The sequence below is a fragment of the Gossypium hirsutum genome, chromosome A05 (assembly GCF_007990345.1).
Source record: "Gossypium hirsutum isolate 1008001.06 chromosome A05, Gossypium_hirsutum_v2.1, whole genome shotgun sequence".
Classification (NCBI taxonomy): Eukaryota; Viridiplantae; Streptophyta; class Magnoliopsida; order Malvales; family Malvaceae; genus Gossypium; species Gossypium hirsutum.
The window spans coordinates 35,244,248-35,250,551 of NC_053428.1; the positions used below are offsets into that span (position 1 = coordinate 35,244,248).

A 6,304-nucleotide genomic window follows, 5' to 3' on the forward strand; every position below is an offset into this window, starting at 1 on the left:
TTTTCATCCCCGAGCATTTTGAATTCCCCATTTCTCAAAAAAATCCCATTCTTTTTTCATTCTTCATCGAATCCTACGAATCGATCTAATAATGATGGAATTGAATTTATATTCTGTTTACTGAATCACATGAAATTTTATCTAACTCCATATACCATATAATATATGTGGAGTTAGATAAAATTATTTGTATTTTGCTTTCCCGAAAAGCCAAACAAAAAAATTAGGGACCAAGTTATTATTATTTCTTTTTCCACTTTTGTATTAAGCCTTTCGATTCTTTTCAATAAATGATTTGCTACAAAAGTATTTTTTTTAGTGAACGCGCCATTTTTTTTTACTTCAAAAATATATTTTTTTGTTTTTGTAAAGACGAAGAAAGAAATAATCTCTCCTATTTACTCCGTCGACTAAGAATCAAATTATCACTATATTTATTCCTTTTTCTACTTCTTCTTCCAAGTGCAGGAAAACCCCAAGGGGTTGCGGGTTTTTTTCTACCAATTGGAGCCCTCCCTTCACCACCCCCATGGGGATGGTCTACAGGGTTCATAACTACTCCTCTTACTACAGGACGCTTACCTAGCCAACATTTAGATCTGGCTCTACCCAAACTTTTCTGGTTCACCCCAACATTCCCCACCTGTCCGACTATTGCTGAGCAGTTTTTGGATATCAAACGGACCTCCCCAGAAGGTAATTTTAATGTGGCCGATTTCCCCTCCTTTGTAATTAGTTTCTTTTTGTTTTAAAAATAGATGTCTTTGACATCCAACCCTCGTGTTTAGTTGCCACCGTTGAGTTTACAACTGTTTCTTGTACATATGATACCCATACCTTTAGCTAATTTAGCTCTTAATACAGGATCGTTCAAGTCAGGTTTTTTTGTTATTAGGATAGGTGAATTTTTCTAGATCCATCCCCCAAAGGAACTGGACATGATAATTTTTCATCATCCGGCTCAAGCAAAAGTCAATCGAATCAAATGGATACAAACGGATACCTATAAAATAAATCTATATTCTATATGTTTAAAATAAATCTATATGTTATCCCCACATATATGAATGGTTCCATATGTAAGAAAAAAGTTACCCGATTCCATTTTATTGAGTTGCAATTATACATTCCAAGGAATTTCATTTTTACAGGTAAATGCTCAATACCCAAGTAGGCGTACAAAATTGATCGTGATCAAGTGCTTTATGGGTCGTCTTAGGCCTTGCAATTCACCTTTATCCCAAAAATATATCGAGATTTTTTACATACAAAGGATTTACTTGTTACTAATATAGTCTAGCCTTTTCTCTTCTTTAGATCCCTTGTTTCACTCCGATAGTATAATTAAATCGGGTCGATGCAGAAGAAATGAATGCATTTTCATACTATTAAGATAAGAAAGTAAAAAAAAAAACTAAAATCTAATTTTGATTATGCCAAATCACTTATTCTACTGGATCTTACGGAGCCCTATTTATACACAACATCGTCAGGTCTGATCATAGAAAAGATTCTCTTCAAGCGAACCAGCCTATCCTTTGTATGGGGCTTACACGGTGGTTGAAACAAAGACACATTTGGTTGTGAATTCCAATGTAGCAGATAAAGGCATATTTCTGCACGGCCCAATCAATAGTTCAAGTCACACACTCCCATAATCCATTTTCTCTTCGGGGAATTCCCTTCAACTATTCATGTCATGTCAAATAAATACTAGAATATTGTTGTAGTTGAAAGGAAATATCCAAATACATGTCTTATTTTTTTTTCAATAATCCATATTTGCAGCAATGAAATACTATTGTTCCTCCCCCAAGTAATAAGATAAATTATTGGTTACAATATAGCTATGGTCTATATTCTCTATAAAGGACAAGAAATGCCTTGCTTACGTATCATTAGGAAATGCAGTCTTATGGTATATCTCAGTATAGAGAATGATACCAAAGATCTGTATTTGTTTATAAACTCTCCTGGCGGATGGGTAATACCCGGAGTAGCTATTTATGATACTATGCAATTTGTGCAACCAGTTGTGCATACAATATGCATGGGATTGGCTGCTTCAATGGGATCTTTTCTCCTGGCCGGAGGAGAAATTACCAAACGTCTAGCATTCGCTCACGCTCGGCGCCAATGAGTTTTTTTATTTCATGGAAAGAAAAAAGAAGACTATGCCTTCGCCATATGAAATATGAATTAGTAAGTAATAATAGCATGGCACTTCGATTTCGATATGATATTTTTTTTATTTCTTTTTTTTTTCAAAACATTAGATTATGTATCAAAAGAGTAGTATGAGAGAAAGGGCATTTCCAATTTTATCTTAGCTTTCGTGGGCCCATCTCAGCGTCACAAACTTTTTTTCTTTTCACACCAGAGGCTATTAACAATATTTATAACAATATTTATGTTATAAAATAAAAGAGTACAAAAAAAAGCCTATTTCTTTCTTTCTTTTTTTTCAAAAAAAAGAAACTTTGGGATTGTTGAATCACAGACGAAATAAATATATAAAGCAACGGAGCCATCATAGTATTTTTGAACTTTTCCGAAAAAAAAAGAAGGGTGGTAATTGGATTATTTAGTGATATGGGTCTAATAGACGCTCTCTATATTTTCTCTTTTTCTTTTTTCGATGAAAGAAAAAAGAGAATTCCATTGTAAAGCCGTATGCAATGCACAAAAAATGCCTGTACGGTTGTTCAATTCTATCTTTTTTTCTTATTATTCTTTAGCTATTTTTAGCTATTCTTCTCGCCTCATTATGTGAGTTAGAAGAACCTTTTATTATGTTATATCATCAGGGTAATAATCCATCAACTTGCTAGTTCTTTTTATGAGGCACAAACAGGAGAATTTATCCTGGAAGCGGAAGAACTACTGAAACTTCGCGAAAGCCTCACAAGGGTTTATGTACAAAGAACGGGCAAGCCCCTATGGGTTGTATCCGAAGACATGGAAAGAGATGTTTTTATGTCAGCAACAGAAGCCCAAGCTCATGGAATTGTGGATCTTGTAGCGGTTAAATAAGTTAAATAACAAATAGCAATAGCAACGATTTAACACCAATCCACAATTTAATTAAGATTGATTTAATCCCTCTTCTTCCTTTCCTTCTTAACTTAAGCCTAAAGCCTAAGGGGTTAATATTTTATTAATCTATTAAATAGAAAAAGAACTAATTCAGAATCATCTGGTTAGGATCGATCTAAACCAGTCTATTATGTATATAATTCAGTATGCCAACTATTAAACAACTTAAGCCATTGCTGAATCACAGACGAAATAAATATATAAAGCAACGGAGCCATCATAGTATTTTTGAACTTTTCCGAAAAAAAAAGGGTGGTAATTGGATTATTTAGTGATCTGGGTCTAATAGACGCTCTCTATATTTTCTCTTTTTCTTTTTTCGATGAAAGAAAAAGGAGAATTCCATTGTAAAGCCATATGTAATGCACAAAAAATGCCTGTACGGTTGTTCAATTCTATCTTTTTTCTTATTATTCTTTAGCTATTTTTAGCTATTCTTCTCGCCTCATTATGTGAGTTAGAAGAACCTTTTATTATGTTATATCATCAGGGTAATGATCCATCAACCTGCTAGTTCTTTTTATGAGGCACAAACAGGAGAATTTATCCTGGAAGCAGAAAAACTACTAAAACTTCGCGAAAGCCTCACAAGGGTTTATGTACAAAGAACGGGCAAGCCCCTATGGGTTGTATCCGAAGACATGGAAAGAGATGTTTTTATGTCAGCAACAGAAGCCCAAGCTCATGGAATTGTGGATCTTGTAGCGGTTAAATAAGTTAAATAACAAATAGCAATAACAACGATTTAACACCAATCCACAATTTAATTAAGATTGATTTAATCCCTCTTCTTCCTTTCCTTCTTAACTTAAGCCTAAAGCCTAAGGGGTTAATATTTTATTAATCTATTAAATAGAAAAAGAACTAATTCAGAATCATCTGGTTAGGATCGATCTAAACCAGTCTATTATGTATATAATTCAGTATGCCAACTATTAAACAACTTAAGCCATTGCTGAATCACAGACGAAATAAATACATAAAGCAACGGAGCTGATGTGATCTCAATCGCATCATGTTGTGGCACCACTCGTTGCTATCATGATTGGCCTAAACACGAGGGCCCCAAGTCCAAGATGAAGCTCAATCTCAGCTCAACAAGCTCAATCTTAGTTTTTCCCAGCTCGATTTAGCTCACATGAGCTTAATTTAGCTTACTTTAGCTCGTTTGAGCTTGGCTTAAGTTTATTTCAACTCATTTATTTTAATGTCTGAATAAATTAAGTAATTTATTAATTTAGCTTAAATTACTACAGCTCATAATTATGTTTTGACTTATTACATGTTTTAAATGTGTCTTGGCCGAATTTAATATGTCTTGTTAAGACTTTATTAAATTTGTCTAATTTAATTTATGTTTAATTAGTGTGTCTAAATTATATTAATGTTTGTTCAGCTGAATTTTATGTGATTTAATTTTGGTTCATGTGTTTTTGTAGGTGAGCTGAATTTGGAGAGTAATTAAACAAGGTTCATGCATGATAGGTTCAATGTATGGGAGTGTGCATGCACAATTGAGGTTCAATGGATGGCATTTAAAGGAGCACATGCATTTGGGACGTTCATGCAAGAGGGAGTTGCTGAAAGTTCATGTATTTGAAGATTCATGGATCATATTTATGGGGGGAAAATACATGGGACGTTTCATGCATGATTCATGCATTTTCAAGATGACCATTCAAGTATTTTAGGCACATTAATGCCTCATTCAGCCAAGGGAGATGTAGGATCATTAAAGAGCTGCACATTCATGGAATTATGGAGATTCTTCAAGGCTAAGGATGCATGAATGCATCAAGTGAAGCATCATGATGGTTCGTCCAATTCATGTACCATCTTCAAGCATGAACTGGATTTTAATGCTATTTGTGTGAACATGTTAAATACCTGTGTGAACAGAATTTAAGTTAGTGTGAACAACATAGATGTCGAATATCAATAGGCATTTTAGGCTTATAAATAGCTTACTTGTTTATTGTAAAAGGTTACAGAATTTGATCAATTAAACTTAATAGAACTTTTGTTCTTGTGAGGTTACCTCCTCTCTTCTTTCGTTCGAGTCTCGAAGCGACTTATCTAGCTTGCTAGTGGTGTCAATCCGAACTCCATTGAACTTATCACCGAATCGGTGTGGCGTTCAACCATATTTTTATACCTTTGGTTCTTACCTCTATATAGGTATTGGGTCAAGGTTCGCTTCTATCCTTCCACAAATTTCACCTTAAGCAATATAAGACTCGGGCAATACTTTTTAGTATTGAACATTCTTGACGTTTAAGTTTTATTTTCCATCTCCATCAATTACCTTTTTCTAACCTACCTTGTTTCTATTCTAAACCGAATTTATCAACACCAAACCACTCATCTAAACCCTCTCAAAGCTTCCGCAACCCTTAGCCTAAATCACCCAATTTTGACAACTCCAACTACTCCTCGTAGACGATCGGGCAACTTTGTGAAACGACTCGATTAACCTGGGCCGGATCACATCAGGAGCCATCATAGTATTTTTGAACTTTTTCGAAAAAAAAAGAAGGGTGGTAATTGGATTATTTAGTGATCTGGGTCTAATAGACGCTCTCTATATTTTCTCTTTTTCTTTTTTCGATGAAAGAAAAAAGAGAATTCCATTGTAAAGCCGTATGTAATGCACAAAAAATGCCTGTACGGTTGTTCAATTCTATCTTTTTTTCTTATTATTCTTTAGCTATTTTTAGCTATTCTTCTCGCCTCATTATGTGAGTTAGAAGAACCTTTTATTATGTTATATCATCAGGGTAATGATCCATCAACCTGCTAGTTCTTTTTATGAGGCACAAACAGGAGAATTTATCCTGGAAGCAGAAGAACTACTGAAACTTCGCGAAAGCCTCACAAGGGTTTATGTACAAAGAACGGGCAAGCCCCTATGGGTTGTATCCGAAGACATGGAAAGAGATGTTTTTATGTCAGCAACAGAAGCCCAAGCTCATGGAATTGTGGATCTTGTAGCGGTTAAATAAGTTAAATAACAAATAGCAATAGCTCCGTTTTATTTGACCCATGGGTCCAACAAAACCAAACCATTACACAATTAACAATTCCAATTAAATTAATATTTTTTACTATTTAATTTAAATATTCAAATTGACTAGAAAATCGAATTTAATAATTTAAATAGTACCGTAATTTATTTAATTAAATTAAATATTAAATAAATGGATTTAAT

At 34.0% G+C, this 6,304-nt stretch overlaps 1 long non-coding RNA gene across 1 annotated transcript; it reads left to right on the plus strand.

Annotated features, from left to right (window-relative positions):
- Positions 1-1,909: 1,909 nt before the first annotated feature.
- Positions 1,910-6,088, plus strand: LOC121229080 (uncharacterized). The gene is made up of 2 exons (XR_005926568.1): positions 1,910-3,348; positions 5,630-6,088. It is a non-coding gene; the product is annotated as an uncharacterized lncRNA (long non-coding RNA).
- The last annotated feature ends 216 nt before the right edge of the window (positions 6,089-6,304 follow it).